The sequence below is a fragment of the Protopterus annectens genome, chromosome 12.part0 (genome assembly GCF_019279795.1).
Source record: "Protopterus annectens isolate FY-2018-M chromosome 12.part0, PAN1.0, whole genome shotgun sequence".
Taxonomy (NCBI): Eukaryota; Metazoa; Chordata; order Ceratodontiformes; family Protopteridae; genus Protopterus; species Protopterus annectens.
The window spans coordinates 122,783,108-122,807,730 of record NC_056746.1 but is presented as its reverse complement, the minus strand read 5'-3'; the positions used below and the strand labels follow the sequence as shown (position 1 = coordinate 122,807,730).

Here is a 24,623-nt window from a genome sequence, read left to right as displayed (position 1 = left end):
TCTCTGATCAGTATTAGCAAGAAACTTCGATCCCTCATAAAATCATCAAAGGCCAGTTTCGAAAGAAAAATTGCCCTAGACACTAAAGATAATAACAAGGCCTTCTTTAGTTATGTCAGGAACATGGGCGGAAACTCCCAGATATGCTCTGAATTGTTGCATAATGGTACAAAATATACCGAACCTACAGATATAGCCAACATCCTGGCAGACAGATTCAGCACAAACTTCTCCCCCCCCCCCCCAAAAGGAGCAAATGCCTATCCCAACTGAATGTAACCTCCCTGACATCACAGATGCACAGGTGAAAGCTGCCCTCTCCAAAGCAAAAAACACAGCATCTATGGGACCGGACGGTGTCCCAGGCTGTGTCTTACACGAGCTCCAAGAAGAACTGAACCCTCACATTAAGTCACTGTTCAAACTTAGCCTTACTACAGGATATGTACCCAAAGAATGGCGTACAGCTACAGTGGTCCCACTCCACAAAGGTGGTGCCACAACGGACAACGGAAACTATCGCCCCATAAGCCTGACTAGTCTGGTCTGCAAAGCTATGGAGCGTATTATCACAGAACTCATAAACAAAGACATTGGGAGCCTCCAGACACTGGACCCTACCCAATTCGGCTTTGTTAAGGGCAGATCTTGCCTCTTAAACCTAGTTGATTTCTTTGAAACAGTTACCAAAGTCATAGATGAGGGCAAGGTAGTCCACACAGCCTATCTAGACCTCGCAAAAGCCTTCGACACAATACCCCACTCGGGCATCATAAATAAGCTTACCAGCTTAAATATCAACCCCTATATCACAAGATGGGTTGCAAACTGGCTCAGAGATAGAACCCACATGGTCAGAATCGCAGGTGCCATGTCCGAATCCAAACCAGTTACAAGTGGCATCCCACAGGGCTCAGTTCTGGGATCTCTCTTGTTCGGTATATACTTCTCTGAGGTTCAGGCTAACATGGGGGGATTATGGCTGACAAAGTTCGCAGATGACTGCAAAGTGGGGGCCATAAATGAATCTCCAGCTGACAAAAGCATCCTCCAAAAGGGTCTCACAGAGACGGATGCTTGCTGCCAGAGCCACGGCCTCAAGCTAAATGCTAAAAAGTAGTCATCCCTTTTGGGAAAAACAAGGTGCCCACAAATTACCACATAGATGGTAATCCATTAAGTACGGAAGAAGTAATTCGAGATTTGGGGACCAACGTAGATAGTAATCTCTCCTTTGATAATCATGTTGCCAAAGTGGTTAGAAAGACCTTCTATATAGCCCACCTTATCACAAAAGGGTTCGTATCTAGATCAAGAGAGGTCATTGTGCCCCTCTACTCATCACTCATCAGGCCCATAACTGAATACAATGCCCCTTTTGGGATGTACCTTACCCGACACCTGCAGCAACTGGAGAGACCCCAAAAGTAACTCACCAAGAGGATCATGGGCTACAAACAGATGTCCTATGCAGCTCGACTAAAGAAACTCCAGCTCTACTCAGTTGCTTACCGCCTACTCAGAGGTGATCTATGCCTGACGTACAAAGCCATGTCAAACTCAGAATTAATGGACATGCTCCACCTCAAAAAATCCAAGTCCCTTAGAGCTACACGCTCCAGGGACCTATACCTCAGCACAAAAATAAATAGGACATGCTGGAGGGACAGATTCATTTCCCAGAGGCTCCCCTCACTCTGGAATAGAATCTTAATTCATGTTAGACATAGCCCCTCACTGACCCTCCAAGCAAAATCTGGACGTGTGGATGGGAAATCGCAAATTCACCCCTGGGATCTCTTCTGTGTCCCTGCTAGACAGAGGCACAGTAAACTAATCTTAAAAGGGTACCTTCTGTGACCTACTTTACAGAGGCACAGTAGGCTAATCTAATAGGGAGGCGGAAGCCAAATACACTCTGGCTAGGCTTATAAATGCCCTAGGGCAGATAGCCTAGTATCTACCTATGAACCTATAAACCTAGAGAGAGCACTCCTCTAGTGTTGCAATTAAATCTATTTTTGATATACAACTTCAACTTGCCTATTGTAACTGAGTTTCCTACTTTGATATATGTACACCAAACACAGTTTTCACACTTGTACATACCACAATGTGGCTGATGGCAATAGGATTTGTTACCTTCAAGCAAGCCTTTTAAGTGAATCCCCCTTCGAAATATTATATGAGGGCACTCAGCAATATGCTTACCTACAAGTTGGTCCTCGAACAGAAAACACAAATTTTTATAAATAATAGATTTTAAAAGAGGGGCATCCAAGGAAAATGTAGTAATAAAACTCAATCTCCTGGTCTGAAGAAGTTTACGTATTTTTAGTAAACTAAAGTGCTAAACAGGAATGGAAATTAAACCAGAAGTAGATAAAAACCAGGCAGCAACTGAATGTGACAAAAAAAACAAAAGAAAGAATATAAAGTAAAGGATCAGATGAGAAGCAAGAAATGCGGAAAAAGCATAAATATAGTTGCAAGTATAGAAAACTTCTGGAAGAATCTCATGTTGATCAGGAACGAACGCAGGAATGGTTAAGGAGAGGCGAATTCAAACCAAGAGATGAAAGGTTAATATTGGTAGTCCAAGATAGTGGTCTGCATACATGTTGGTTTATAATGTCCACTGAACATGTGGGAGAAACAGACAAATGAAGGTTTTGTAAAACCGAATTGGAAACAGTTGCACACCTCCTTGCTGGCTGCAACATACTAATGGCAGGACGACTGCATACTGAAAGGCATAATAATGTGGCGAGACTGTTGCACTGGGGATTGTGCAAACATTATGGTATTGAAGTGGCCGAAAAATGCTGGAAACATGAGCCACAAAGCATCATAGAAAATGACAACGTTTATGTCATATGGAATCACCCGTTACCAACAGTTCAAAAGACAGATGCTAGAAAACCAGATACAGTGGTCCAAGAAAAGAAGACTAAAGTATCACTGATCATTGAAATTGCCACACCGAGTGACTAGAGTGACTTTTGTACAGAGAGAGACACAAAGTCATAAAATATCAGAATCTGCGGGCAGAAATGAGAGCAATGTGGAAGAAAGGTACCCAGACAGTTCCAATAGTAGTAGGAGCAACGGGGTCTTATAAAAAGGAATCTACAATCATATTTAGATATATTACTGATCCATGTAAACTCCATATGAACTGCAGAAGGAGTCATTACTGGGCACATTGCAGGTGCTGTGAAGAGCACTTTGGGTGAACTCAAAGATTGAAACAATACTAATTTCATAAACTTTAATCATACTTTGACTTAGGAATGGGGTCCTTTCCTGTCATGGTATTAGAAACCCAAAAAACCTGGAGAAATTAAAAAGCAGAACTCACTTTCAGTGGTTATCTATGAGGAAAAGCTGCTATCAACAGCAGAGGAGCTAACAATGCAGAATCACACAGCAGAGGAGCTAACAATGCAGAATCACACAGCAGAACATAAAGAAGTTGCTCATGACAAACTACACAGATCTGTCAATAACTGTTGCTAAAACAAAAAGAAATACAGACTGTACTAAGATTCCTGCTACACCTCTTCTGCTACTAATCTGACATAAGTAGTCACTGAAAAGGTCACCTAGTGTCTGTAGACTGCAGCTACAAAGTCACTGTGATGAACGATCAAGAGTTTAGCAACAGTCAAAACCTGAACAGATTATTACCTCCAGGACTGCTAAATTACAGTCAAAACCTGAACAGATTATTACCTCCAGGACTGCTAAATTACAGTCAAAACCTGAATAGATTATTACCTCCACGACTGCTAAATTACAGTCAAAACCTGAACAGATTATTACCTCCAGGACTGCTAAATTACAGTCAAAACCTGAACAGATTATTACCTCCAGGACTGCTAAATTACAGTCAAAACCTGAACAGATTATTACCTCCAGGACTGCTAAATTACAGTCAAAACCTGAACAGATTATTACCTCCAGGACTGCTAAATTACAGTCAAAACCTGAACAGATTATTACCTCCAGGACTGCTAAATTACAGTCAAAACCTGAACAGATTATTACCTCCAGGACTGCTAAATTACAGTCAAAACCTGAACAGATTATTACCTCCAGGACTGCTAAATTACAGTCAAAACCTGAACAGATTATTACCTCCAGGACTGCTAAATTACAGTCAAAACCTGAACAGATTATTACCTCCAGGACTGCTAAATTACAGTCAAACCCTGAACAGATTATTACCTAAATTACAGTCAAAACAGTCAAAACCTGAACAGATTATTACCTCCAGGACTGCTAAATTACAGTCAAAACCTGAACAGATTATTACCTCCAGGACTGCTAAATTACAGTCAAAACCTGAACAGATTATTACCTCCAGGACTGCTAAATTACAGTCAAAACCTGAACAGATTATTACCTCCAGGACTGCTAAATTACAGTCAAAACCTGAACAGATTATTACCTCCAGGACTGCTAAATTACAGTCAAAACCTGAACAGATTATTACCTCCAGGACTGCTAAATTACCGTCACTTTCACTTGAATGGGCTGCTACCCGACAGTAGTTACAATACAATGAACAGAAGCAGTTATGAAATCACAGGGAACTCAAGGTCAGCTGGTGTTATGAACAATGCTCCCATCTAGCTCCCCCCCCAAACTAAAGGTCTTCTCAGAGTTGAGAATAAAAAAAGTCTTGCAGTATCAAATGCCTCTATTAAACTGCAGCAAAAAGCTCCTTACAACAGTTTGCTGATTTTCATTCAAGTTAAACAGAAAAAGATGGAAAATAAGTCCTCAAGTTAATCAAATTGCTATTTATATAGTAGATATATGTTGGTAAATGGTGTTAAAAACGTTGCTAATCTGTAGCAAAAAATGATAACAGCTACTTGCTATAGAAGTGGCTTTGCTCCTTTCCTGCTCCTGGCTAGTTTTCGCTTCTATTTCTATTTATCTTTTGCATGCAGTTCCTATTTATTTCTCATTGCTTGCATGACTTCCACACTATCTCTTTGATTGTACACCTCCATTACTTCATAATTTTTATATAACTTATACTGCATAGTATGTAAAAGTTTGCTATTACCTTGTAATCCTTGTTGATCTTGTTGCACGTTTTCTTATTTTTGTTTTTGCCTACTTGTACTTAACTAATTTGTACAGTTCTGGAGCTTTTCTCCCCGGATCTCCACTGAAAACGGGTTTTTCCAACCCAATTGGACATTACCCGGTTAACAAATGTAAATAAATAAATAAATAGTATTAAAGCTTTATTTTATTCATTTAAAAAAATGTCTTCAAGATAAACTAAGATTTATTATGTATCAAAAGATAGTAGCGCTTTTCTAAGCTGTGCCGAACCTTTGCAGAACTGTAGCAAAGACCCAAGCTACTGCCTGTTACACTTCCTAATGCACAAACACTGATGGTCGCTGAAATAAATCATTACAGTCACTGCTAAATTAAACCATAAGATACACTGCTTAATTAAATCACAGATACTGCGTAATTAAACCATAACAGATACTGCTTAATTAAATCACAGATACTGCGTAATTAAACCATAACAGATACTGCTTAATTAAATTACAGATACTGCTTATCTGCTATGGTTTAATTAAGCAGTATCTGTTATAGTTTAATTAAGCAGTATCTGATTTAATTAAGAAGTATCTGTTATGGTTTAATATACAATATACAACCAAACACCCTAATACTGGGTGAATTCAACTACTCTGCCATTAACTGGGAAAACTACTCGTGTACCAACACCTTTGCCCAACGGTTCTTGGAATTCATAAATTCCAATGCCTTGGATCAACTAATCCATAGTCCCACCAGGGGCTCCAATATCCTAGACCTGGTCATTACCAACATGGGAAATCGATGATCCACACCTAAGGTCAACCCCTCGTTGGTCAGGTCAGACCATAAGCTAATCACTCTTAACATCCACATTCCACCCCCACCCCCCAGTAGGGAAACCTCCATAAAAAACTTCTCCAAAGCCAACTTCATGCTACTCAAGTCAGAAGTGACAAATTTCATGACACCCATGCAGACGGGAACTGAAAGTTCGACTGCTGAGTCCTACACTAATGCACTGTACAAGCACATCCACTCATGCATGAATCGTGCCATTACAAATAGAACCAAGATGCTCTCCTCCAAAAAAAGGAAGCCAATCTGGTGGTCCCCTGCCATAAACAAACTTTACAACAAAAGGAAGAAACTGTTCCAGAAAAGAGGAAAATCCCAGGATGCAAAAAACTCCCTTATCAGCCTCAGTAAGAAGCTGAGATCCCTCATAAAATCCTTCAAAGCTAGTTACGAAAATAAAATTGCCAAAGATTCTAAAGACAACCACAAGACATTCCAGAACTATGTCAAGAATCTAAATGGCAATGCTCAGATCTGCTCTGAGCTACAACAGAATGGCATTAAATATACTGATCCCGAAGATACTGCCAATATCCTGGCAGATCAATTCAGTGCCAACTTCACCCCCTTTCACCCCCTAAATGGCCCATCTCAATACTGGAAGATTGCCAAATTCCGGTAATAACGGCCACACAAGTAAAAAACGCACTGTCCAAAGCTAAGAATACAGCATCCATTGGACCAGATGACATCCCGGGCTGTGTACTACATGAACTACAAAATGAAATGACACTCACCTAAGTGTCATGTTTAATCATACCCTCACCTCAGGCTTCGTGCCCACTGAGTGGCGCACAGCTACAGTTATCTCACTCCACAAGGAAGGATCCACGCTGGATCCCGGGAACTACCACCCCATCAGTCTGATGAGCCCGATCTGCAAGGCCATGGAACGTATTATCCTGGAACTTATAAACAAAGACATTGGCAAACACTGGACCCCACCCAGTTTGGGTTCGTGAAGGGCCAATCTTGTCTCCTGAACCTGACTGACTTCTTCGAATCAGTCTCCAGAACACTGGACAAGGGTAAGGCAGTCCACAAAGCCTATCTGGACCTTGCCAAGGCTTTTGACACCACCCACCACTCTGGAATCATAGATAAACTTACTAATCTGGGCATTAATCCCCACGTCACTCGATGGGTTGCCAACTGGCTTACTGACAGAACCCACACTGTAAAAGTAGCTGACTTCAAATCCAGCTCCAGACAAGTGACAAGTAAAGTACCTCAGGGTTCAGTCCTGGGACCTCTCTTGTTTGGCATCTACTTCTCTGAAGTACAGGCCAACACTAAGGGACTCTGGCTAACAAAGTTCGTAGATGACTGCAAACTGGAAGCCATTATTGAATCCCCAAATAATGTGGATACTCTACAAAAGGGCCTTACAGAAACAGATGCTTGGTGTCAGAGCCATTGGCTCAAACTCAATGCCAAGAAATGTATAGTTATCCACTTTGGGAAAAAACATGTACCCGTGAATTGCCACATAGGTGGCAGTACACTAAACACCGAAAGTGTGATAAGAGACTTAGGGACACAGGAGGACAGTGGTCTAACCTTCAATAACCACATAGCTACAACAGTCAGGAAATCCTTCTATATGGCACATCTCATCACTAAGGGCTTTTCATCCAGAAAAAAGGAGGTCATTGTCCCACTGTACTCATCCCTCATTAGACCCATTATAGAATACAACGCCGCATTTGGTATGTACCTCTCAAGACATCTGCAACAATTGGAAAGGCCGCAGAAATACCTCAATAAAAGAATCACAGGCCTAAAGCAGATGCCCTATGCTGACCGCCTTAAAAACTCCATCTATACTCTGTCGCATATCGTCTACTCCGAGGCACTCTCTGCTTAACATACAAGGCCATGTCAAACCCAGAGCTGTTGGACATGCTACACTTCAAGAAATCCCAATCCCTCAGAGCCACATGATCCAGGGATCTAAACCTTGTCATCACAATAATAAAAAAAACATGCTGGAGGGACAGGATCCTGACCCAGAGACTCCCCAGACTCTGGAATAGACTGCACATACATGTCAAGCAGAGCGTCTCTTTGGCTCTCTTCAAAAGGAACCTTGATGACTGGATGGGAGAAAGGAAATAAGGAAATTCACCCCGGGGATTACGTCAGTCGCCCTGCTAGAGAGGGGTCCAGGGAAGTAAATGTGGGAAAAAATAGCCAGGGAATTGTTATGGCTAGGCTTGTATAGGCCCTAGGGCCGATAGCCTAGTACCAACCTATGAATTAAGCAGTATCTGCAATTTAATTAGGCAGTAATTAAACCATAACAGATCCTGCTTAATTAAGCCATACTTAAACCATAATAGACACAGCTTGACTAAACCATTACAGATACTGCTTAAATTAAATCAGATACTGCTTAATTAAATCATTACAGGTGCTGCTTAATTAAATCAGATACTGCTTAACATATACTGCTAATTAAACCATTACAGACACTGCTTAATTAAATCATTACAGGTGCTGCTTAATTAAATCAGATACTGCTTAATTAAATCATTACAGGTGCTGCTTAATTAAATCAGATACTGCTTAACATATACTGCTAATTAAACCATTACAGACACTGCTTAATTAAATCATTACAGGTGCTGCTTAATTAAATCAGATACTGCTTAACATATACTGCTAATTAAACCATTACAGACACTGCTTAATTAAATCAGATACTGCTTAACATATACTGCTAATTAAACCATTACAGACACTGCTTGCAGATATCAATCAGAACCTCTTCTATAATGCCAAATGCACCCTTTTAAAGTCTGCAACTACAGCAGCTGCCCCTTTTGCCCAAGCCTACCAACAACTTGATTTTGCAATGGAATCCACTGAACAGACTACTGACTACAGACACTAACAGACAAGTACCACTAATTAAGCAGCTCTGGTCATGACAAGATTTTTTTTAATCCATTAGCTCTAATGTGGTACTGTACCTGCAAAGTAACTACAACAGTTAGTAGGGGGTAAATAAATTATATTATGACAGTATATACATATCTATATCTGTCTATGTAGATAGATTGATTGATATATATATATATAATTTTCCTCACTATTGATGTAGTGGACCTCTTTACTAGTATTCCTAAAATTGAGGGGATGGAACTTTTTTACAATTCCATGCAACAATTTTCTTCCCTTTCAGAAGACAGGATTAGGCTCTTAGTCGAGCTGATGGAACTCATTTTGGACAATAATTTTGTCCATTTTGAAGGTGAATTTTACCAGCAAATCAGAGGAGTTGCGATGGGGCCAGCCTGTGCCCACCAATGCCAATATTGTCATGCTGGGATGGGAGGATGAATTTATTGTTAAGAGTTCCTTTGACAAGCACCTACATCTTTTTTTATTTTTTTGGGGGTTTTGATGGAAACAGGTCGCAGGTAGGCTGGCCCCATTTGCGAAAAATCCTTCTCGCAACTGACTGTTTGAGGGACCACTCGTGAGGCAATAGTATTGCCCTGCTCAGCCTGTCGGCTATGGCGTTGCATGCCCCGGGATGTCGTTGCGATCAGAAAGCGACCGTGGACTCTGCCCATTGCCAAATTCTCATGGCCTCTCTGCATAGTTGGTAAGACCTGGTTCCCCCTTGCTTGTTTATGTACCAGACTACGGACATGTTGTCTGTCTGAACTGCAATGGTCCCTGGAGGAAGAAGGGGAGCAAAGTGTTGCAACGCCAAAAACACTGCCCTCAACTCCAGAACATTGATGTGCAGATTGTACTCCAGATTGGTCCATTCGCCTTGGACTGTCTGTCCCTGAAAGATGCCCCACCCTATCAGGAAGCGTCCGTGGTTATCGCCGCTGTGGTGGGTAGCACAAATGGTCTTCCGCTGGATAGGTTGCAAGTCTGTAACCACCACATTAGGTGTGATTTGCATGTTTTCGTTATCAATATTTCGTGAGTCAGTGGAAGTTGTTGGAATGACCATTGTGCAAACAGAAGCCATTGTAGCACTCTCATGTGCAGTCTTCCCAATGGTATCGCAATGAGGGAAGCTGCCATGAGACCCAAAACTTTCAGAACAATTTTGGTGGGGACTTTTTGGACGACAGTAGAAGGGAAATGTTGAATTGAAGTGCTACTATTCTTTCTGTAGGAAGTTTTAGAACTAATTGACGCGTATCTAATTCGCTCCTATGAATAAGATATGCTGTGATGGCTGTAGCAACGATTTTTCGAAATTTACTGAGATGCCAAGGTGTGAACAAAGTTGTAGGGTGTAATCCCTGGCTTGTATCAGTTGATGCCTGGTGGTGGCAGACAGGAGCCAGTCGTCCAGATACGGAAACACCTGGAATCCTAGGCCTCAGATGAGGCGCTACCACTGCCATGCATTTGGTGAAGACCCTGGGGGCTGTGGTCAGACCAAAGGGCAGGGCTCGAAACTGATAGTGACTGGCTCCCAGCTGGAAGCGCAAATGATCCCTGGACGCCCTGGCCATTTTGATGTGGTAGTATGCGTCCTTCAGATCTATCGAGCACATCCAGTCGTCCTTCGTAAGAATGGAAGGATCGATTGAAGCGTGACCATTGAACTTTTCCTTCTTGACAAAGGTGTTGAGATGGCTTAGGTCCAGAATCGGCCTCCAGTCCCTGTTTTCTTTGGAACTAAAAAGAACCTTGAGTAAGTTCGAATCCTATTTGGTCCGCTGGGACTGGTTGGATGACTCTTTTTCTAGCAGCTTTGAAATTTCTGTAGCTGCTGGGTCTCGCAGATGGGGTGGTACATCTGGGAGTTTTCTCTTTGGAATGGGTGTGGATAGAAATGGGATTTTGTAACCTCTGGTAACAATGCTTTTACCCAATTGTCTGAAGAAAGATTTTGCCAGGCCTGAGGGTATAAAGCTAAGCGACCCGACTGCCTCCAGAGCAGGACAGTCGGGCCTCCTCTCAGGAGTGCTGAAAAGGTTTGCCAGGAGATTATCCCTGTCACCTTGATTTTCGGACCCCCTCTGCCGCCAGGGCGGCGTCTTCCACCTCTGCCCCCCCTCTGCCTCTAGAGGGGGCATCACCCTGTGTGTTTGGGAAAGATCCTTGGGGTTTTGAAACCACATTTTCCCACCACGTTGCCCTTTGGGGTACGGTCTGGAAGGGTGGAAAAGCGGACTCCGACAGCACACAGAGTCTTTCCCTCCTGTTCACACCGGGTAAGGGTCTCCTTTACTTTAGGGCCAAAAAGAGTGGCTCCGTCAAATGGGGCGTTAGTAAAGGAAGACTTGATGGCTTCCGCAAACGAACATAAGCGCATCCAGGATTGCCTACGAAGAGCAATCGCTGAAGCCGCTGCCCTACTCGATCCTTCGGCTGCGTAGGATATCAGCCTCATGGACGAGTTTACAATGGATGTAAGGGTGTTGAGATGCGCTGTAACTTTCTCTGAGACAGCGGCATCTGTAGTACCCTGGAGGGTATCTCCCAACTCTTTGACTAGATCCCTCTGTAGCGTGTAAAATGAGTCAAATAGTTCAGGGAGCATAGAAAGCCGCTGAACTGAAAATGCGCTTCCGTATCTGTCCATGGTCCTAGAGTCTTTGTTAGGCGGATGGACAGATGAGGAAGACTCCGACATCTCCTTTCGTGGCCGCTGCCACCACCATGGCGTCTACTGGAACTCCTTTGGTGAGGTAAGCTTTGTCCTGTGGTGCCGTAATGTACTTATTTGGCTTTCTAGGGACTGGTTCCACCGTGTCAGGAGTCTCCCACGCCCTTCGAGCAATTAATTCCATTAACTCATCAAAGGGCGGAGTGACCCAGGAGGAGGAAGGACGGGCACCAAATGCCTTCAGCAAAACTGACTCATCCTCAGAAGGGGGGAGGGCTTGCCAGTCACCTCTCTGTTTTAAGATCTCCAAGATGTCAGAAAAAGAGACATCCTCTGAAGGTGACTTAGGGGACCCTTCTGACTCATCTAAGTCAGTATCAGATGTCAAGGATTCTTGTGGAGAATCCAAGTGTCTCCTCTTACACAGTCTTTTCCTAGGGACTTCTTCGTGGGGAGCCTCTGAAGAAGCCTCCGAGGAAGAGGGGGCACCCTCCAGGGGTGGCTGAGACACTGGTGCCCGACGCTTGGACGTGGCCGTGGGTGCAGAGGAGGATAGCGGTCCTTTGTGGGGAGGAGAAGCTGTACCTGCTGATGTGGTTGTCTGGGTAGACAACACCTTCCTCATGAGGTCGAAGGCCCCGGATCCAGTGAGGTATCTCCCGGTTCGAAGAAATGGGAAGAATCCCGAAACAGGGCCGAAGGCACCGACCCCGAGGACGGAACCGAGTCGATCCGTGCGAGGCCCGAGAGGAGCGTCGGAACCGAAACATCGGTCCGACTCTCGGTCCCGGAACCAGGGCGGATCTTCGCCCGAGACTCCAGTACGGATCGGATGGAGTCGAGGTGAGCGGTGCCGACCGAGAAAAAGGCGGTTCTGGCACCGAGGGCTCCACAATCATCAGGTCAGCTTCTTCCGGCTCCGAAGACTGGACAGGTCTCGGAGGAGGAACAGATGGAGATAGTGGCAGGCCTTCAAGTCGACATCAACTGAGAGGAGACCGAGATAAGCTTGGATAGGGCCGTATGCTCCATCAGTTTCTGCACCACGGTCCACATCGGTGTCGGAAAGGGGCCTAGAAGAATGAGTCGAAGGGATCGAAGGCGGAGCCGACCTCAGCAGAGTCGGTGGAGGGAGCTCCGTCACCGGTTCCAAGACTCGAGGCTCGGAAACTGCCAACAGTTGAACACTCGGCCCCGAAGTCTGTGGAACCGGTGATCTAACTAGACCGAAGAGCTCGGGCCGATGACTTTGGCTCCGACACCTCGACCTTGAAGACTTGGATGCCTGGTCTGAAGCATCCAGAGCCTCCTGGAAAGAGGGTTTCAACAATCCTCTATCCATCAGTTTCCTGCGCCTATCTGTCATGACCCTCCCACTAAAAGAGTGACAAATAGAGCAGTCCTCTTGTAAGTGGAGAGGGCCAAGACAGTAGACACAGGAACTGTGGTTGTCTGTGACCGACATCTTTTGGCCACACTGACAACGCTTGAAGCCAGATTTTATTTTCTCAGACATAATGAAGAGAGAGAGACAGTCCAGTCCAGTAAGTCAATCCAGTAACAAAGTCAAATCCGGTATTTGAAAGTCCGATTGTCACTTGCTTAAGAGAGCAAGACTACAACAAATCTTCAGTCAAAAAGTAATCCAAGTAGGGGTGGTAGGCCCCGAAAAACTCTACACCAGTTAGTTAACTAAGTTAAACTAATCTAAGGTATCGAGAATTCTACTCCACTCACACACCGTACTCTAACTTTAAATGACTAAATATTAAAGCAGTTTTTTTGAAAACTTTAACCAGAAAGATAAATCTTATCTGTCAAAAGCCTCGAGCTAGTCTCCAGCGATGCGTATGCAGCAGCGGCAAACTAGATCTGAGGTAAAGGCAGAGGGGGATTGTGGGTATTAGATGTCCTCGAGCTTCTTCTCGATGCAGAGCTTGCAGTCGGCCGACACGGAGCCGAGGATCGGCTCCGAACCCATGTGTAAGAACAAAGGCGAGATTGAACACTCTCACATCAAACTTTACAACAAAAGGAAGAAACTGTTCCAGAAAAGAGGAAAATCCCAGGATTCAAAAAACTCCCTTATCAGCCTCAGTAAGAAGCTGAGATCCCTCATAAAATCCTTCAAAGCTAGTTACAAAAATAAAATTGCCAAAGATTCTAAAGACAACCACAAGGCATTCTATAACTATGTCAAGAATCTAAATGGCAATGCTCAGATCTGCTCTGAGCTACAACAGAATGGCATTAAATATACTGATCCCGAAGATACTGCCAATATCCTGGCAGATCAATTCAGTGCCAACTTCACCCCCTCTCACCCCCTAAATGGCCCATCTCAATACCAGAAGATTGCCAAATTCCAGTAATAACGGCCACACAAGTAAAAAACGCACTCTCCAAAGCTAAGAATACAGCATCCATGGGACCAGATGACATCCCGGGCTATGTACTACATGAACTACAAAATGAAGTGGCACCTCACCTAAGTGTCAAGTTTAATCTTACCCTCACCTCAGGCTTCGTGCCCACTGAGTGGCGCACAGCTACAGTTATCTCACTCCACAAGAAAGGATCCACGCTGGATCCCAGGAACTACCACCCCATCAGTCTGACGAACCCGATCTGCAAGGCCATGGAACGTATTATCCTGGAACTTATAAACAAAGACATTGGCAAACACTGGACCCCACCCAGTTTGGGTTCGTGAAGGGCCAATCTTGTCTCCTGAACCTGACTGACTTCTTCGAATCAGTCTCCAGAACAGTGGACAAGGGTAAGGCAGTCCACAAAGCCTATCTGGACCTCGCCAAGGCTTTTGACACCCCCCACCACTCTGGAATCATAGATAAACTTACTAATCTGGGCATTAATCCCCACGTCACTCGATGGGTTGCCAACTGGCTTACTGACAGAACCCACACTGTAAAAGTAGCTGACTTCAAATCCGGCTCCAGACAAGTGACAAGTAAAGTACCTCAGGGTTCAGTCCTGGGACCTCTCTTGTTTGGCATCTACTTCTCTGACGTACAGGCCAACACTAAGGGACTCTGGCTAACAAAGTTCGCAGATGACTGCAAACTGGAAGCCATTACCGAATCCCCAAATAATGTGGATACTCTACAAAAGGGCCTTACAGAAACAGATGCTTGGTGTCAGAGCCACTGGCTCAAACTCAATGCCAAGAAATGTATAGTTATCCCCTTTGGGAAAAAACATGTACCCGTGAATTGCCACATAGGTGGCAGTACACTAAACACCGAAAGTGTGATAAGAGACTTAGGGACACAGGAGGACAGTGGTCTAACCTTCAATAACCACATAGCTACAACAGTCAGGAAATCCTTCTATATGGCACATCTCATCGCTAAGGGCTTTTCATCCAGAAAAAAGGAGGTCATTGTCCCACTGTACTCATCCCTCATTAGACCCATTATAGAATACAACGCCGCATTTGGTATGTACCTCTCAAGACATCTGCAACAACTGGAAAAGCCGCAGAAATACCTCAATAAAAGAATCACAGGCCTAAAGCAGATGCCCTATGCTGACCGCCTTAAAAACTCCATCTATACTGTGTCACATATCGTCTACTCCGAGGCACTCTCTGCTTAACATACAAGGCCATGTCAAATCCAGAGCTGTTGGACATGCTACACTTAAAGAAATCCCAATCCCTCAGAGCCACATGATCCAGGGATCTAAACCTTGTCATCACAATAAACAAAACATGCTGGAGGGACAGGATCCTGACCCAGAGACTCCCCAGACTCTGGAACAGACTGCACATACATGTCAAGCAGAGCATCTCTTTGGCCCTCTTCAAAACCTTGATGACTGGATGGGAGAAAGGAAATAAAGAAATTCACCCCGGGGATTACGTCAGTCACCCTGCTAGAGAGGGGTCCAGGGAAGTAAATGTGGGAAAAAATAGCCAGGGAATTGTTATGGCTAGGCTTGTATAGGCCCTAGGGCCGATAGCCTAGTACCAACCTATGAATTAAGCAGTATCTGCAATTTAATTAGGCAGTAATTAAACCATAACAGATCCTGCTTAATTAAGCCATACTTAAACCATAATAGACACAGCTTGACTAAACCATTACAGATACTGCTTAAATTAAATCAGATACTGCTTAATTAAATCATTACAGGTGCTGCTTAATTAAATCAGATACTGCTTAACATATACTGCTAATTAAACCATTACAGATACTGCTTAATTAAATCATTACAGGTGCTGCTTAATTAAATCAGATACTGCTTAGCATATACTGCTAATTAAACCATTACAGACACTGCTTGCAGATATCAATCAGAACCTCTTCTATAATGCCAAATGCACCCTTTTAAGGTCTGCACCTACAGCAGCTGCCCCTTTTGCCCAAGCCTACCAACAACTTGATTTTGCAATGGAATCCACTGAACAGACTACTGACTACAGACACTAACAGACAAGTACCACTAATTAAGCAGCTCTGGTCATGACAAGATTTTTTTTTAATCCATTAGCTCTAATGTGGTACTGTACCTGCAAAGTAACTGCAACAGTTAGTAGGGGGTAAATAAATTATATTATGACAGTATATACATATCTATATCTGTCTATGTAGATAGATTGATATATATATATATATATATATATATATATATATATATATATATATCTATATCGAGGGATATATATATATATATATATATATATATATATATATATATATATATATATATTGAGGGATTCAGATCCAGATCAAGTGAGGTCATTGTTCCCCTGTACTCTTCACTTATCAGACCAATGATCGAGTACAATGCCCCATTCGGGATGTATCTCACCCGACACCTGCAGCAATTGGAGAGACCCCAAAAGTTCCTCACCAAAAGGATAAAGGGACTCCAAAACCTGTCATATACTGCCAGACTGAAGAAACTCCAACTCTATTCAGTTGCATACCGTCTGCTCAGAGGTGACCTGTGCCTGACATACAAGGCCATGACCAACCCAGAATTAATGGACATGCTCCACCTCAAAAATCCAAATCCACCAGAACCACTAGAGCAAGTGACTTAAACCTTATACGGATATAAATAGGACATGCTGGAGGGATAGATTTATCACCCAGAGACTCCCCATGCGGTGGAATAAAATCCCAGTCCATGTGAGGCAGAGCACCTCGCTGGCTCTGTTCAAGAGAAATCTTGACGGTGGATGGGAGATCGTAGGTTTACAGGGAATCATCTCTGTGTCACTGCTGGACAGAGGCACAACAAACTAATGGGCACATTATTTCTAACATAAGGGTGGCGTAAGCCACATAACTGGGCTAGGCTTATAAATGCCTTAGGGCAGATAGCCTAGTATAAACCTATGAACCTATATATATATATATATATATATATATATATATATATATATATATATATATTGATATATATATATATAATTTTCCTCACTATTGATGTAGTGGACCTCTTTACTAGTATTCCTAAAATTGAGGGGATGGAACTTTTTTACAATTCCATGCAACAATTTTCTTCCCTTTCAGAAGACAGGATTAGGCTCTTAGTCGAGCTGATGGAACTCATTTTGGACAATAATTTTGTCCATTTTGAAGGTGAATTTTACCAGCAAATCAGAGGAGTTGCGATGGGGCCAGCCTGTGCCCCCACCAATGCCAATATTGTCATGCTGGGATGGGAGGATGAATTTATTGTTAAGAGTTCCTTTGACAAGCACCTACATCTTTATGTGAGGTTTTTGAATGATATTTTTATTCTGTGGGATGGTACAGTAGACCAAATCAGTGACTTTATGAAACATTTGAATGGTAGCAGTGGCTACTTTAGGGTTACACATTCTTGGGACTTTCTGAGTATTAGTTACTTGGACGTTAAGATTTCCCAATGGCACAACAAATTAAATTCCAACCTTTATAGGAAAGAAACCTTTTGTAATGCATACCTGCACTACAGTAGCAACCATCCATACCATCAGAAGAAAGGACGGGTAAAGGTTCAGGCCATACGGGTGGCAAGAATGACCGCTGATATTAAAGAACTGGACCAAGAGTTTGACATACTGAAGAAAATGTTTACAGAAAGGAAATATCCTCAGAATATGGTGGACAGGATTTCTGAAGAAGTAAGGAGAGGATAGGGTACCACGTATCCACCCTTGTTAGGGATGGATTTTACTAATCAAAATAGGAACAAAGGAGACAATAAATATAAAAAAGCCCTAGTATTGGAATACAGTGTTTATTCCCAACAGATTATAGCAATAACCCACGCCCCGAGGGGACCAAACAAAGCCAACCGTGGGTAAATTTAGCATTACCCACACCCAGGCGTGGGTTATTGCTATTATACCATGACATTATTTAAGAAAAGAAACTGTTACTTTTCTTAAATAATGGCATAGTATAATGCCTGTTTACTGCCCTTCCGCAGATGTCTGGCATCAGCGGCAGTTCTGATGTACTGCGCCTGCGCGGTACATCAGAGTTGAGCAAAAGCAGCGGAGAAAGCAAGATCTCCGTTGCTTTTTTAGTCTCGCTATGTTAAATGAGTTTAACATAGCGAGACAGTTTAAAATAAGCAGCGGACATCTCCGTTGCTTATTTTAAAACTGTCTCGCCATGTTAAACTCATTTAACATAGCGACATAAAAAGCAACGGAGATCTTGCTTTCTCTGCTTTTAAACACTGCTCGCTATGTTAAATGGGTTTAACATGGCGAGACAGCTTTAAAATAAGCAACGGAGATCTCCGTTGCTTATTTTAAACTGTCTCGCATGTTAAACCCATTTAACATAGCGAGATGTTTAAAACGAGTTATACTAATGGAAAAAGTCCGGCTGACGGACCTTTTTCCATTAGTATAACTCGATTTACAATGGGCACGCTGGCCAATCAGCGTGCATATTTTGGGGGGATCATGGTATAATAGGGAAGTTATAAAGAAGAACTGGAGTATTTTTAAGGTTAATAATGAAGTTTCCCAGTTGGTTGGGCCTGAACCCCTTTTTGTAAGCAAAACTGGTAGGAACTTTAAACAAATCTTAGAAAATCTTAAACAGACAAAAATGTTGATACTGGTACCACATCCTATAGTAGTTGTGCATGTTGTATGTACATTATGAAAGACAAAGCAATGTTTTTGGACAATGCTTTGCATACCAAGGTTTCCTTTGTGAAAGGGAATTGTAATGCCAACAAACTAGTGTACCTAGCTAAATGTGACAGCTGTTCATGACAGTATGTTGAAAAGACAGAAAGAGCTTTGAAATCAAGAATTTATGAGCACCTTTATGAGATAAGGAATAAAAAGGAAGTTAATCACTCTGTTGTTTGTAGTCATTTTGTTAAGTTTAGCTTTGGTATACTGGAAAAAGTCCAGATTCATACTAGAGGTGGTGACTGGCAAAGACATTTGTTAAAAAGAGAACTTGTCTGGCAGTTGCAACTAAATGCATCATCCCTCCAGGTTTGAATGACCAAGTATCTCTCAAACCCATACTGAGTGAAAATGATTTGTTAACATACATTTTAAAGGAATTCAACATGATTTTTATGTATTTTTATTTATGTTTCATAGTTTATTCTATTTTGAAAAATGTTTTTGCAAGTACTTGTGATTGGAATAGGTGTTTTGTACATCTTTACCACAGGGGATTTTTTTAATTACTAGCATTTCATGACTGGTTGATGAACTTCAGCTAGTTTATAAATAAGATTATGAATGTGAGTGTATTTTATCTGAAGAAGTCTCCAAGAGAGATGAAAGCGCTTATATGATGTGTTGTAACTAATAAAATAACAGTATTTTATTCACGTTGAAGTCCGGTTAATTTCTACATTTTTTTACTGGTTTGGTGAAGTTTGGGCCTTTTTTAGTCAATTTTGATGTTAGGGCATTACTACCCGCTAAGATATGAAGGTTTTAGTGAATTTAGGGTGAGAAAGGTATAGTTATAGTGAGTAGGTAGTCAGGTATCTGTTTTGAGGGTTGTGCAGGTACAGTTCCTCGTATCAAATAGATATTTTTTAGATTGGTCTTGAAATTGGAAAGATTGTTAGTATATTTAAAGGACAAGGGGATAGAATTCCAGGAGTGGGCTACACTCCTAGAAAAGAGAGGGGATCCTGCTGACAGGTGTGGTTTCCAGGTACTGACAGGTGTGGTTTGCAGGTAGTGAGGCTCATTCTGTTTCCAGACTGAAGTGGCCTAGCAGGGGTGTATGTGTGCAGTAAGTCTAGTGGGGCTTTATTTTGCTCTGCTTTGTATATTAATTTGGGGACTAGGAGATGTTGGGTGTGACTGAGTTGCTTTGGTAATTCAAGCCCATCAAGTTGTTTTAGGGCTAAGCAGTGATGGGTTCTGTTTAATGATTAATTTGCTATTTTACTATAGCTCTGGTTGGTTCATTTTCAATAGAAGCTTGAAGGTTAATCAGTACTGGGGAGCCATATATTAAAGTAGGGAGCAGGAATATAGAGGCCAGAAGTTTTTTGGATGACTCAGTTAACTATTTATCTGTTCTGCAGAGTGCCCCTAATTTTTTATGTTTTTTTTGAATAGTCTGTAGCACGTGTAGGTCAAATGTCAGGTTATCATCTGCATAGGAGCTTGATATGGGGGATGACATCTACAGGGATGTTATTAGACGCGGTTATTGACATCTACAGGGATGTTATTAGATGTGGTTATTGACATCTACAGGGATGTTATTAGACATGGTTATTGACATCTACAGGGATATTAGACGTGGTTATTGAGAAATTTTGTTTGAAGTGTGTAAGGGCTTTTGGGAGGAATAGCAAAGGCTTTGTTTTTTTGTTTGTTTGTTTTTTGATTGAGTAGAAGCTGGTAGATGTTGAGCCAGCTTCCAACTGATGCAATGACTCTTGGGTGATGCATTGTAGAGTAATTGGATTACTGGCAGAAGTAGGTTGTTGGTAGATATGCTGAAATGCAGTGGCCCCAGTATGGAACCTTGGAGAATACCTGTTTTGACAGGTGGGAAAAATGAGAATTAATACATTTAACAGACTGGAGTCTGTTGGAAATGCAGATGGAGAACCAGTTGGTGGAAGTGTTAACAGGCCAAGTGAAGAGAGTTGCTTTAGAAGAAGGCTATGGGAAATGGTAGTGAAAAGCCTTGTACAGATCCAGAAACAGTACAGAAACCAGATGGCCTTTGTCTCTGGCTTGGTTAATAGTATTGGTGAAATTTGGGAGACCTGGAGAAGATGTTATACTCTGGTCTGAGACCACTGTGTGTAGCAATAAAATGGTTGTTAGTTTGGAAATGAGTCATTAATTGAATAAAGACGAATGCATTTTCAAAGATTTTCAAAAGAGGGAAGAGAATGGCAATGAGTCTAAAGTCGTGTGTGGCGATAAAACGGTTGTTAGTTTGTAAATGAGTCATTAACTGACTTCTTCTTCCGGCTTTTTCGGTTAGGGGTCACCACAGCAGATCACCTGTCAGCTCATGATTGGCAGTGGAGTTTTTACAGTGTCGAGTTGCCAGCCTGGCATACAACCTTCCACAAAAGGCACACACACACACACACACACACACACACACACACACACACACACACACACACACACACACACACACACACACACACACACACACACCTATGGCAATTTAGAGTGTCCAATTCACCTACAGCATGTCTTTGGGATGTGGGAGGAAACTGGAGCATCCAGAGGAAACCCACGTGACCACAGGGAGGACATGCAGACTCCACACGGTAGGCACCCCGGCCGAGGATCGAACCGGAAAACCTCTTGCTGTGAGGTGACAATGCTAACCGCTGCACCAACGTGGCTGCCCTGAGTCATTAACTGACTACTAATGCATTTTCAAAGAGGGAAGAGAATGGCAATGAGTCTACAGTCGGACATCCCACTAAATGAAGGCAGATGAAGTGGGCGAGTGATCCTAAAAAAACAGACTGTCTCATATAGTATTAAAACATCAAACCTGTGCTGCATTACGGAATTATATCACACAACTGTTCATCTGACTTCTGGTTCCCACACTACCCCTTTTACTAGAAACTGAACCAGAATCTAGCATGTGCGTGTCGTAACACACACACACACACACACACACACACACACACACACACACACACACACACACACACTTTTGCTAAGATGTGTTATAGCATCTCGAAGCTACAGCGAATATAAAAAGTGTACACACCCCTCTTAAAATGCCATTTTTTTATAAAAAAATGATACCACAATAAATCATTTCAAAACATTTCCCACATGTAATGTGACCTACAACCTGTACAATTCAATTGAAAAACAAATCTGTTAGGGGAAAAAATATAAAAAATAAAAACCGTACAATAAGCTGGTTGCATACATGTGCACACAAACTAATATTTTGTTGAAGCACCTTTTGATTTAATTACAGCAGTCTTCTTGGGTAGTAGTCAGCATGGCACATCTTGACTTGGTAATATTTGCCCACTCTTCCTTACAAAAGTGCTCCAAATCTGTCAGATTGTGAGGGCATCTCTTGTGCACAGCCCTCTTCAGGTCACCCCACAGATTTTCTATTGGATTTAGGTCTGGGCTCTGGTTGGGCCATTCCAAAACTTTGATTTTCTTCTGGTGAAGCCATTCTTTTGTTGATAAGAATGCATGCTTGGGGTCATTCTCGTGTTGAAAGATGAAATTCCTCTTCATCTTCAGCTTTCTAGCACATGCCTGAAGGTTTTGGGCCAAAAGTGACTGGTATTTGGAACTGTTCATAATTCCCTCCACCTTGACTAAAGCCCTAGTTCCAGCTGAAGAAAAGCAATCCCAAAGCATGATAATGCCACCACCATGCTTCACCATGGGGATGGTGTTCTTTTGGTGATGCAAAGTGTTGTTTTTGCGCAAAACGTACCTTTTGGAATTGTGGCCAAAAAGTTCAACCTTGGTCTCATCAAATATAACACATTTTCCCACATTCTTTTGGGAGACCTGATGTATTATTTTGCAAATTTTATCCGGGGATGGATGTTTTTCTGTGTAAGAAAAGGCTTCTGTCTTGCAACACTACCTCCATAGTCCAGACATATGGAGAATACGGGAGATTGTTGTCACATGTAGTACACAACCAGTACTTGCCAGAAATTCCTACAGCTCCTTCAGTGTTGCTGTAGGTCTGTTGGCAGCCTCCCTGACCAGTTTTCAACTTGTCTTTTCATCACTTTTGGAGGGATGTCCAGTTCTTTGCAACATCACTGTTGTCCCATATTTTCTCCACTTTTTGATGACTGCCTTCAATGTATTCCATGGTATATCCAGTGCTGTGGACATTTTTTTGTACCCTTCTCCTGACTGATACCTTTCAACAATGAGATCCCTTTGATGCTTTGTAAGCTGTCTGTGAACCATGGCTTTTGCTGTAGCAAGCAACCTGACTAAATGTCTGGAAAATCCTACTAGGCAAGATGAACTTTATTTGGGGTTAATCTGAGTCTCTTTAATTGACGGCAGATGTGTACACAAGAAGACTGAACTCTTCTTCTTCTTTCGGCTTTTTCCCGGTTAGGTGTCACCACAGTGAATCACCTGTCCACTCATGACTGGCAGAGGAGTTTTACGGTGTCGAGTTGCCAGCCCGGCACCCAACCTTCTACAGAAGGCACACACACTGAAACCCACACTACCACAGGAAGGACATGCAGACTCTGCACAGAAGGCACCCCAGCCAAGAATCGAACCGGAGAACTTCTTGCTGTGAGGTGGCAACGCTAACCGCTACACCACTGCGGCCGCCCACAACCAAGAAGACTGAATGCTGTAATTAAATCATAAGGTGCTTCAACAAAGTATTAGTTTAAAGTTGTATACAATTATGCAACCAGCATATTGTAAGTTTTTTATTTTTTCCCCTAACATATTTGTTTGTTTGTTTTTCAATTGAATTGTACAGGTTATATATCACATTAAAGGTGAGAAAAGTTTTGAAATGATTTATTGTGGTCTCATTTTTTTTATATCACAAAAACCTGGCATTTTAACAGGGGTGTGTACATTTTTTATATCCACTGTATAAAGGCATTTCAAAAACTTCCACCATTCCATGATACCAATTAGCTCACCTCTAAGGACAACACAGCAGGATTCCTAGTCCTGGCTTTCACCGATATTTTGTCTCTGGCTGCAATCAGAACTGTAAGATACAATCTTTATGGCCTAAACCAGGTAATTTAATTTCAGACTATTTTTCAAAGTTAGCTGTACTGAGATTAACCTCTTCTCTTTCAGTATCCTCTGTTACAATGTCTTCATTTCAACAGTTACAATACAGTCTGACATACAGGTGTATTTCTTTTCTGTCCAGTAGAACCCACTGTTGGTACATTTTTAACACAAACAGCTTTACAGACACATTTTCAACACAATCACCTGTACAAATCAGTTTGATATATAAATGACATATAATTCTTTACAAAACTCCAGATAGCTATGATGGCATATGTTACACATCCATTGCCCTACTTCTCCTGGCATAGCTGGCAATACCTCATATCATCACACATTCCTTCCCAGCTCTCAAACTGCTAATCAACCTCAGGCTGTTTAGGTCACAGGTAGGACCTTGTCCCTCTGTGACACAGACCTGAGCTCTTTTATTGCTTGTTTTAAATGAAAGAGATCATCTCTGTATTTAAGGTTTGTGTTTTTCTTTAAGTTAACTCCTTTAAAGGCATTAGTTGAGGTACTAGAGATATATGTGTTACGGTTTTTGTTTTATCTAGACTGTCCTGATTTTTTTTTTTTTTAGTGTTGTTGTTAGACTGGTTTAGTAGCAAGACTGCTGTGAGCAGGAATAACTCAAGTGCCACTGAATACAGAACTATGCAAAAATCATGGTTATTGGAAACAAGCACCTCAGTATACATGTTAAAAGTGACTTCAGTTGTTGACACTAAATGTGGTTCTATGTGGGAGAACCATGGGTATGAGGAGTATTACTAAGGTTAAAAACAATATGACAATAAAGTTGTAGGAGCGGAGAAAGTTTAACATGGATGGACTAACCAAGGAAAATAGAAAGACAGACAAACCTAC

At 42.2% G+C, this 24,623-nt stretch overlaps 1 protein-coding gene across 1 annotated transcript in view; it reads right to left on the bottom strand.

Annotated features, from left to right (window-relative positions):
* Positions 1–24,623, bottom strand: part of CLEC16A (C-type lectin domain containing 16A) — a gene marked incomplete in the record, with an annotated part of 3,039,290 nt that overhangs the window by 2,409,088 nt on the left and 605,579 nt on the right.